General features: G+C 28.5%; 1 long non-coding RNA gene across 1 annotated transcript; it reads left to right on the top strand.

Moving 5' to 3' along the window:
* Positions 1–4,372: 4,372 nt before the first annotated feature.
* Positions 4,373–5,029, top strand: LOC123883189. Its single transcript, XR_006800199.1, has 2 exons — positions 4,373–4,551; positions 4,676–5,029. It is a non-coding gene; the product is annotated as an uncharacterized LOC123883189 (long non-coding RNA).
* Positions 5,030–12,284: the final 7,255 nt, after the last annotated feature.

The following is a 12,284-nucleotide window of genomic DNA, read 5'->3' as shown; positions in this document are numbered from 1 at the left end:
CATCTTCTCAGGGTTCAATGGACATCCTAGCAGGAGAATCTCAATCTCCCACTCCAGAAGATTTCTGGGACAGTCTCATAGAAGGCGTGGCTCAAGGGAAGAGGACACGTGGTTAATTTTCTCCCGTTAAGAAAAATTCATTTCAAGGAAGCAAATGATGCTGCCGGCAAATTACACCACTTTAAAAAAAAGTTGTTTGTTTTATGTTGTAATTTTCTTTTTCTATTTCAAAGTTAATAATCGTGTCGATGGGGCCCTCAGTGTACCCGACATTATTAACTTTTGTCGTATGCTTGTATTATTAATTTTGTCGTTTTTATTTACTGGTTGCTTTAGGTAAGAAGCACCTTTTACCGGAACAAATAGTGTTCCATATTTCCCTATAAAAAGGGAATTTGTTTCTCATCTTAGGCACCACTTTCTATTGTAATCACTTTGTAAAAGAACTTATCAGAGAAATAAAACCTTATACTTTCTTCTTAAAACCATTTCCTACTGTATACCCCGCTGCGACGCACTGTAGCACTTTCGTCTTATTCTAAAAATATACCTGTTTCATACATTTATCAGAGAAATAAAACCTTATACTTTCTTCTTAAAACCATTTCCTACTGTATACCCCGCTGCGACGCACTGTAGCACTTTCGTCTTATTCTAAAAATATACCTGTTTCATACATTTGGTATATATATCATATTTACCATTAAAAACAAGATTATTATTATGAATGAGATTCAAACAACATAAAAGTTGTACAATATTGAACACAGAACCTCGTAGGCCAATAGTTTACTAGTCCCACACCCGTGCGATGCACGGGTATTATGCAGTATTTTATATTATAATGTTGAAAAATCATTCTTATAAATTGAAACAATATGTATTATGAAAATTATAATAATAACATCAACAAAAACAAAATAATAATAATAATAATAATAATAATAATAATAATAATAATAATAATAATAATAATAATAATAATAATAATAATAATAATAATAATAAGTGATGTAAATATAAGATAGATATTAAAGATGTGTTTATACATTTCAAAAAGATTATAATGGATCCTATTGCATCTACCAAAATAAGTTGATAATCCATAAATTGCCAAGTCACTATGAAAACGGTTTGTGGTCATACTCATACACTGTGGTTAGATTAGTGGTTGCACAACTAACTAGGAATATATATAGATGTTTATACATTTAAAAAACTTATTTATACATGACATTTGAAGTTACTTTGGTATCTTCTTCATTAACATTGATTAGCAATATCTTTAATCAATTCTTCAAAATAACTATGGAAATGACAACATATCATTGACCATGGAAAGCAATCGATGTTGAAACATAAGTTTTTTTTTATAGGGTAAATGATCATTTACCCCCTGCAAAATAAGCAAATTTTCGTTTACCCCCCTGTGCATATTTTTTTTCTGTTTACCCCCCTGTAAAAAATAAATTCTCTCATTTTGCCCCCTGGCTGTACAGCAGGACATGTGACTGTGCAAATCTGCTGACGTGACTTGTACACATGGAAAAAATCATTTATATTTTTTTAAAAAATTCCACATCAGATATTTTTTTTTATAAAAAATAAATTTTTTTTCCTACAAAATAAAAAAACCAATTTTCTTTTCCCAAAATTAAAAAAAAATTCCTACAAATAATTTTTTTTCCTACAAAATTTTAAAAATTATATTTGTTTTCCTACAAACGAATTTAAAAAAAAAAATTCCTCCCAAAATAAAAAAACAAATTTTCTTATTTTACTCCCAAAATAAAGATTTACTCCGAAATAAAGTTTATTTCCAAATTAAATATTTTAAAGATTTATTTTCAAATCTCTTTAAATTAAAAAAAAAAACATAATCTTTAATTTTTAAAAACAAAACTTTATTTTTTTTGTTAATCTCTTTGAATTAAAAAAAAAATAGAAGAAGAAGTTTTATTTGTGTTTTCCTCTTCTACCAAAATTATATGTGATATTAAATTATGCAGCAAAAAAAATTAAGCAAAATTATGCTTCAATTCTTATGTGATATTAAATTGTGCAGCAACCTTAGCTTGTACTATATCTGCAGCACTAAATTACGCAGACAAAAATAAAGATTCTATTTTTTTTAATTAAAAGATATTTGAAAATAAATCGTTAAATTCTTTATTTTGGGGACAAAATAAGAAAATTTAATTTTTTATTTATGCAAAAAAAGTTATTTTTGTACGAAATCTTTTATTTTTTTTTATTTTGTAGGAAAAAAATTATTTGTAGGAAATTTTATTTTAAATTTTGGGAAAAAAAAATTCGTTTTTTTTTTGTAGGATTTTTTTTTAAAAAAATAAATTATGTGACATGGAATTTAAAAAATAAATATAAATGATTTTTTCCACGTGTACAAGCCACGTCAGCAGATTTGCACAGTCACATGTCCTGCTGTACACCTAGGGGGCAAAATGAGGGAATCTATTTTTTGCAGGGGGATAAACAGAAAAAAAATCTGCATAGGGGGGTAAACGAAAATTTGCTTATTTTGCAGGGGGGTAAATGATCATTTACCCTTTTTTATATTATAAATCTCATTGAAGGATTCTGAGTTGGATAAACTACTTCATTATCTCTTACAAAAAAACTACTGTATTATCGAATTTGACATTTATATTAATTTGAAACTTATTGGAGCAAAGATAAACCAACTTAACTCATACTCAAATATCGAATATGAAAAAAATCACACAGGGCATAACAACCATTAGTAAATTTTATTTTATCTATTTTTTTTACTAACATTAGAAAGTAGTCCTGACAATCGACCAACTCCTTATATTTACAAAGATTGGACAAAAGATTATTAGCAAAAACATTATTTTTTTATAAAAAAAATAAAAATACACAAAATAATAAAATGAACAAAAAAATTTAAAATGAATAATAACTCAAAACAACAACAACAACAACAACAACAATAATAATAATAATAATAATAATAATAATAATAATAATAATAATAATAATAATAATAATAATAATAATAATAATAATAATAATAATAATAATAATTATAAATAGTACCACACATTAAATGGATGTAAGTGGATAATGTGGCTAAATAAAAGGTTTTCATTGGTTTGTAGATTAGGGTTTAGATAGACAATTTCACAACTATCTAGGATTTATATATATATATTTTATTTTAAATTTTGGGAAAAAAAATTCGTTTTTTTTTTGTAGGATTTTTTTTTAAAAAAATAAATTATGTGACATGGAATTTAAAAAATAAATATAAATGATTTTTTCCATGTGTACAAGCCACGTCAGCAGATTTGCACAGTCACATGTCCTGCTGTACACCTAGGGGGCAAAATGAGGGAATCTATTTTTTGCAGGGGGGTAAACAGAAAAAAAATCTGCATAGGGGGGTAAACGAAAATTTGCTTATTTTGCAGGGGGGTAAATGATCATTTACCCTTTTTTATATTATAAATCTCATTGAAGGATTCTGAGTTGGATAAACTACTTCATTATCTCTTACAAAAAAACTACTGTATTATCGAATTTGACATTTATATTAATTTGAAACTTATTGGAGCAAAGATAAACCAACTTAACTCATACTCAAATATCGAATATGAAAAAAATCACACAGGGCATAACAACCATTAGTAAATTTTATTTTATCTATTTTTTTTACTAACATTAGAAAGTAGTCCTGACAATCGACCAACTCCTTATATTTACAAAGATTGGACAAAAGATTATTAGCAAAAACATTATTTTTTTATAAAAAAAATAAAAATACACAAAATAATAAAATGAACAAAAAAATTTAAAATGAATAATAACTCAAAACAACAACAACAACAACAACAACAATAATAATAATAATAATAATAATAATAATAATAATAATAATAATAATAATAATAATAATAATAATAATAATTATAAATAGTACCACACATTAAATGGATGTAAGTGGATAATGTAGCTAAATAAAAGGTTTTCATTGGTTTGTGGATTAGGGTTTAGATAGACAATTTCACAACTATCTAGGATTTATATATATATATATAATATAATTTGAACATTTCCCTTGTCTGTCATCAAAATTCAAAAGCTAATATAAAATAAATAAAAAAATCTAATAAAACTTTGAAGATTATCAAGAATTTTAATTGAGATATTTACTAAAGGTTAATGGTCAATCGAGTTTGTTTAAAAAAAGAGGAAGTCATCAATCGAGTGAGTTAAAGGTCAAAAACAACACATTAATCTATCTTAGAAACAATTAACAATAACTCTAATTAATTTAGTAATGGTTTTTTTTTTAAAAAAATCCTAACTTTTAAAAACTCTGTAGTTTTTTTTTTCAATAAGCAACAAAATTATTTAAAAACTCTTTACTTGAAGTTAACAAGCAAAAAAATTATACTTATAAATTGTTTAAACATGTTTTCATTTATTAGATGCAAAGTAGAAAAAATATGGCTAATATTTTTACTATATTAATTATTCTTTCTCTTTTTCTTGTGGTAACCAATGGACGTAAGTAATTCTTGACATTATTTACCTCTTATGTTTTACAAAACATTTCATTTTCATGCTTCAAAAAAAAATAAAAAATTCATTTTCTTTGGTAACATTTCTTTATTATTGTTTCAATTCCCAGATGAATGCAAAAGACCCGGCGATTGTCCAACGACTATGTGTATCTTTCCTATGATTGCCATTTGCAAAAATTTGCTTTGTCAGTGCACACCACTTTTGGATTCCACTTGAGTAATCTGAAAAATATTTATATAATTATATTGTATTAATAATCATATAATGGTTTTTGGTCTACTAGTTTATTGTCTTGAAATTCCACCTTAAAGGTGAATAAGTGGATTGATTGGAGTTCAAACCCCGGTTCCCATATAATATATGTAATATTCCTACCAACTGAGCTAAGCTCATGAATAATTTATTTGTACGTTATAATATCTCGCATACAATTAATTTGATTTATATTCTAATGTTTTAATTTCTTTGACAATCTCAAAAATAAATTATTGTATTATACAACCTTTGTTACCTTCATTCAAAATAATACTATAAGATTTATAATAAAACAACAACATTACAACATGAATTCTTTTTATGACTAAGTTATTCTATAAACTACTAATGTATTCTAGAAATATCTAGAAATGTGCATCATATTTCAACACTCCTCCTTGATGCATATTTCGGAAACTCCATGCATAGTTTGTAGTTGCTCAAATTTGAATTTATTAAATTATCTTCTCTTACCTCCTTCATGATTCAATTTTGTCACACCTCTTGCCACAACTCTTTGTTAGTCTTGTTAAAGACTTTTGACGAGCACCAATATTCTTGCTCCTTAGTTGCGCTTGTGATCTTCCTTGTTTGTCTTGTTAAGACATTTAACAAGGACCACTCTTGTTGCTTCTAAATTGCTTGAGTCTCCTTGTCACACTTGTAGTAGAATTTGGACAGGGACTCATTCTTGCTTTAGTGGTTGCATTTGTCTTCCCGGCTTTGTACTCAAGTTGAGCCTCAGAGGCAACAAGTCTCCATTTGTATTTATCATCTGTGCTTGTGCTCTATCTGAACTCGAGCTTTATTTGCCAAAGGATTGACATTAGTTGGACATGAACTTAAGAGGGTCGAGCTGTTAGGCTACTTGAACTCCTCTATCTCATTTTTAGTTTTGGGTTTGAACTCAAACAGAGTCGAGCCGTGTGGCTACCTGTACTCCTTTTGTGTTTGAGTCATAGATCCTGTTTTCTAGTTTAAACAAATAGTTGGTGGCAAGAAAAAATAGTTTGCTACGCCCAGTAAATGACCGAACGCAGCTCTGATACCACTGTTAGTAGTTGAGGTAGTAGTGATAGTTAGGAAATAGTTTCATAGAGTAGAAGATTTTAGTTGATAGTTGGAAGATAGTAACAAGTAGTGTGAAAGCTAATATTGGAACAAGATGTAACACAGTAGTAGTCAACTTATTGTAGGAGGAGAGTAGTATATTTAAGTCTTAATGTTATTGATATTGGATTCCAAAGGCTTCAATACAATTGTACATAGTTTACCTATTTATAGGTATGAGTGGTATATTCTAGATACTACATTCTAGAATTTTCATGACATTTTCTTAATACATATATGGTATTGATCTATTCTATGATCAACTTCTAAAGTGTTCTAGTTCTAGAAAATTCTAGCATGTGCACCAATGCTAAGTTATTCTATAAACTACTAATGTATTCTAGAAATATCTAGAAATGTGCATCATATTTCAACAGATTCACTTCTATAATTATCTGCATAAAAACTACTTTTGGCTTATCAATTCACTTCTATACGAATTAATAATTCACTTCTATACTCTTGGCTTATCAATTCACTTCTATACGAATTAATAATTATTCACTTCTATACTCTTGGTTTATCTGCATAAAAATTACTCTTCGCTTATCTGATCCAAGTCGGTCTATAATATTCAATATTTTTTCTTTATCCTTCTATCATGGTCACTTTGTCTTTTACAGTAAGTTTTAAATTGCGGTTACAGTCACGGATGCGGTAATGATTGCGGTTGTTGCGATTGTCGTCATTGTGGTTTTTGCGATACACAATACAGTTGTTGCGGCGTAAAATCATTTTGAAATTTCACAACTCTATAAAATGACATCACTATGTTACTACACTGTTTATCTACCATTGTAGAGTTTTACTTTATTCTTTAAACACTTATTTGGTGTGTTAACAACGTTATTCTTGCATGAAATTAATAAAAACACTTAATAAGGATAAGTGCGTGACACCATTTTTCTTCTAAAAATTATTGTATTTCTTTACCAAGAAAATTAGAAGCTTTGCGCGAATGACACCTTATTCCAATTCATTTCGATATCTTAGCAAGAAAGTGCATTACCACTAAGGTTGGGAATAGGTCAGGCGGCCTACAGGCGCCTTCGGTCTGGCCTGTTTAAGCATGGTCTGACCTGTTTATTAAAAATGTTAGGCTCAGGCTTTGAAAAGAGCCTATTTACATAAATAGGTCAGGCTCATGCTTTTAAAAAAGCCTACATAGCCTGGTAGGTCGGACTGTTTATATTTAATAATTATTATTTATATAATATTATTATTTATATAATAATTGTATTATAGCATACTTAATAAACTTTGTCGTAATCGTATTTGTTATTTTATTAGCTTTTTATTCTTGTGCTAATCACTTTATTAGCTTTTTCTTAGTGTTGTAGAAATTATAAAAATTTATATGAGAAATAGGTTTTAAGGTCTGTTTACCCTATTTAAAAAGACTATATAAAGGTATTTATGTAATACGGACTTTTAAACAGGCTATAATGTCAGATCAGACTTTAAACAGACTCAAGCCAAGCAAAAAAAAATTGCATTTGATAGGCCGTAGGCCAGACTTAGACTTGAAGAAAAATCTAAGATCAGGCTCAGGCCTATCAAAGTATGGCTTGACCTATTCCCAACCCTAATTAGCACTCTTTATACTCTGAACTAATTAATATATCTCCCATTACCTGCCGTTCAGAAAAGAAAAAAAAAAACTCTCCCATTACCTCTACCATATGTCAAAAATTCCAATTTATTATTTGTTTCTTATGAGCATTATTTTAATTGAAATACAACTGGCCAATCGAATTTGCTTAAAAAAAAAAAAAAAGATGTGAATCAATCGGTGGAACTAAGAGTTAAACACAACACATTACTCTGTCTTATAGAGACAATTAACAATTATTCCAATTTATTATTTGTTTCTTGCTACTCTCAAATGTTAAAAACTCTTTACTTTTTAAGTTCACGAAGCAAGAAATCTATACTTATAAATTGTCTAAAATAGTTTTGGTTTATTACATTTAAAGTCAAAAAATATGGCTCAAATTTTCACTCTATTAATTATTCTTTTACTATTTTTTGTTGGATATTTTATAGAATAAATTTATTTTAAAGTTAATTATTGTATAATGATTAAATTAATTAATTTTTTACCAAGTCATATAATACACGTTTTTGTCTTAATTCCTATTTACTTGGTTTTTAATCCTAATTACTAGGATTGGAAGTTATGCTTGGTACTATTAATTAGAACATGAGTATATTAGGTAAAATAACATAAGATGATGGTGGTACGTGAGAGGATAAATTATGAGAATGAGATGTGAGTAAAATATAAGTGATTAGAGAAATACTCTTAAGAAAACTTCTTCTTTTTCACATATAATTGAGTTATCTTCCTAGATTACATAACCGGTGTCAATAATGTCTTGCTAGTTCTGTCACCTCGGATATGATTCATATCCGGGAAGGACCTGTTGAATCCTGGGGGATTTGCGCTTATGAGGCGGATAAATCCTTAAGGACAGTGCGATCAGCACGCCTCAGGTATTGTTCGATGGTTCACTATTTTGCAGATCATTCATGGTTTTGAAAGTTCATGGCTGGTGGTTGACGAAATCAATAAAGATAAGTTTCTACAATGTTTATTCTTATTTTTATGTTATTCATTATTTGATTAATTACTTATATAAATATACGTGGTTTATTATTGTGATTAGGTCCAATTTTTTACAACAATCTTAAGGATTTATATATAATGCCCTTTGGCAGGATTTATCTTGTTATCTCAATCTGAAAACTATAGAGAAATTGATGTGTACTGAGAAATGGTGAATAAGTCAACGAAAGCTATACCTTATATACTTCGTCCAGCGCAAAATTTACTCTCGGTGAGTTGGAATCCCGATTAATGAGCGGAAGAAACGCGCTGATGATATGTGCAAACCCGATATGTATGACCGCTGGAAAAGCCAAGTAAGTATCATTAGTTAATCAAGCTTAATGTTTTCACAATGTTTTAGAGAGTTATATATGATTGTCCGTATATATACATCCATGTGAATGAATGATATGATAGTTTTGAAATTATACACTCAATTCTAAATTGGAATTTGTACATGTCCAAATGCTTTGTTTCTTTCGGTATAACTTCAAAACCAGTTTTATTTTACTTGGATCAGTATATTGTTTATTGTGCTGTGAAATTAATTCTTATGCTAAGATAGAGATTTATTAGTTTCTATTTTCTGGTCTTTGAAATGAGTTGTTCATATTACTGAGATTATGAAACTAAGCCGTGAGTTGAAATTGAAATTTGTGTTTATATGTGATAACATATGTGAAATTTGAAGATATATTTTGTTCTAATTTTGTGGATTAATTTTCTTTGATTGTTGATATGACTTATTATATTACTGAGATTATGATTATGTTTCTATAGTACCGTATAAATACTATACTATGGTTTGAATAGTAATTTCCATATGAGAAAATCTGAATAAATATATTTTATAATTTGTGGGGGCATATTTTATGTGTATGCATAATATTGTGAGAATTTATTTTGGTGTGTCATGGATTGAGACATTTTTTTATTGTGGAAAATTCTTATTACTTAATTATTATATTATCGACAATAAAATTGAGAAAATTTTGGTGACACATACATTGTGATAGAGATGTTGCCGCTTAGAAATATTCTAAGTAGACCTGAACATGATTGTGATTCATTAAATATTTTGAGAAACCATTAATTATAATATGGTATATTGTGAATTATCCATTGTATTGAAATAATACAATGATGTTTAATATATTGTGAATTATCCATTGTATTAAAATAATACAATGATGTTTAGTGAAATTTGTTTATGAGAAAATATATCTCAGTGTGCGGAATTATAAATTGTCCTTATTGTGGGGACACTGTCACTTGAATCATTCAAGTAGACCTAAATAAAAAAAAATTCACCTATATTACCAAATGTGTGGGTGATGTCGCTTGATAGTCTTTCAAGTAGACCTGGTGAATTATATATGATGAAAGTCAGTTTGATAACATATGAGAAAGTGATGAGCCATTGTATTAAAATAATACAATGATGTTAATCGGATATAAGAGCCGATGAGAATAAAATCGATAAGTGAATTTATTGTGAAGAACAAGTTTATTATTATAGACTTCGATAAAATATGAGATTAATTGACTTAGAGACGTCTTAGTCAATATTACTTGATGAAAGAAAATTATGTCTTCATCACTTGTGTAAAGTACGTACTTGAAAAGCCCCTGGGAAGAAATAATTTTGTGACACATCGAGAGGAATTGGACTTTAGCCATTTGAAATCAACAAGTGATAGGAACCCAACCTTTGTGATTGGAGATCCCATGAATAAGGTTCATATGGGTAAGAACAAGTTACTTGTTAGATCTGCTAGCACCAAAAATTAATCAATTAATTTTTGTCTTAGTCCTTTTCTTATGGTGTGAGTGAGAAAGTGCTAGACACTGCATTATTGAGAGGGTAAACAATAAAGTTTTTAATGAATTTCATATCCCTTATGGGTGGTGTATGATTTGCAGCATACACTTGATGAAATCACCTATGTGAGTGTCAAGTGGGGCCGCTTGTATGAGATTTTGGCGAAATCTCTAGAGCACTCATGAAAGAATCCAGGCACGCGCACGGCCTATTCGCGCACCACAGCGACAACAGCAAGAAATGTGGGGTGTAATGCGATTGATAGACCGCTAACATACGCTAAGTTTCATTGGTTCATATAGCTTGCTACACCAATGTTACTGTGTGTTAAGTACTATCAGTCTAACACTGGTTCATATAGCTTGCTACACCAGTTTGATGCATTACATCAATGATGTTAATCCAGGAAATGATTTTGAGTATTCTTCTAAACTTTAAAATAAATTGTGGGGGATTGTTGGATATTTTATAGAATAAATTTATTTTAAAGTTAATTATTGTATAATGATTAAATTAATTAATTTTTTACCAAGTCATATAGTACACGTTTTTGTCTTAATTCCTATTTACTTGGTTTTTAATCCTAATTACTAGGATTGGAAGTTATGCTTGGTACTATTAATTAGAACATGAGTATATTAGGTAAAATAACATAAGATGATGGTGGTACGTGAGAGGATAAATTATGAGAATGAGATGTGAGTAAAATATAAGTGATTAGAGAAATACTCTTAAGAAAACTTCTTCTTTTTCACATATAATTGAGTTATCTTCCTAGATTACATAACCGGTGTCAATAATGTCTTGCTAGTTCTGTCACCTCGGATATGATTCATATCCGGGAAGGACCTGTTGAATCCTGGGGGATTTGCGCTTATGAGGCGGATAAATCCTTAAGGACAGTGCGATCAGCACGCCTCAGGTATTGTTCGATGGTTCACTATTTTGCAGATCATTCATGGTTTTGAAAGTTCATGGCTGGTGGTTGACGAAATCAATAAAGATAAGTTTCTACAATGTTTATTCTTATTTTTATGTTATTCATTATTTGATTAATTACTTATATAAATATACGTGGTTTATTATTGTGATTAGGTCCAATTTTTTACAACATTTTTTGTGGTAACTAACGGATGTAAGTAATTCTGTAAATACTCTTTTACTTTTACACAACATTTTATTTCATTTTGCTAAAATTTGTTTTATTATTATTATTATTATTATTATTATTTGACTTTGCAGACACCCGGTGCACATCAGATACGGATTGTCCAGAAAATCTGTGTATCCCTCCGGCGGTTCCGAAGTGTGTTAGTTCTATATGTCAATGCTTCTATGGGAGACATGGGAAAAATAAAACGTTAATATGAAAAATAAATATGTAATTATATTGTCCTTATTTATTTTATACTCCCTCCGATCATATATATATATAAAAGGAACATTTTAGATTTTTTTTTTTATAAGAAACACTCTTTAAATTTATTTTTTATTAAATAGAAAATCCTATACATACCCTTATTAAATTATATAAAATGCAACTTATTTCAATGTTATGCATTAATTTTACAGACACATTCTCAAGGTTAGTTTTGGAATAACACATAAAATTTTAGAATTTTTAATAAAAAAAATAAGTCTCCTTGATATGTGTGTTTTTCTCAATGTGTTTTATATATAGGACCAGAGGGAGTATGTCATTATCTTATTACTCCCTCCAGCCTATATATAAGGAACACTTTGGAAATTCTTTTTGATCCTTTTTATAAGAAACACTCTTTAAGTTTATTCCTTATTAAATAGATAATTTCTTATATACTCTTATTAAATTGTATAAATTGTAATTTATTCCAATGTTATGCATTAATTACACAAATACATTCCCAATTTAGTTTTGGATAACATTTTAAAAATTTT

This window comes from Trifolium pratense, linkage group LG1 (assembly GCF_020283565.1).
Source record: "Trifolium pratense cultivar HEN17-A07 linkage group LG1, ARS_RC_1.1, whole genome shotgun sequence".
Taxonomy (NCBI): domain Eukaryota; kingdom Viridiplantae; phylum Streptophyta; class Magnoliopsida; order Fabales; family Fabaceae; genus Trifolium; species Trifolium pratense.
Note: the sequence above shows the minus strand (reverse complement) of the source record. Positions and strands in the feature narration are given on the sequence as shown.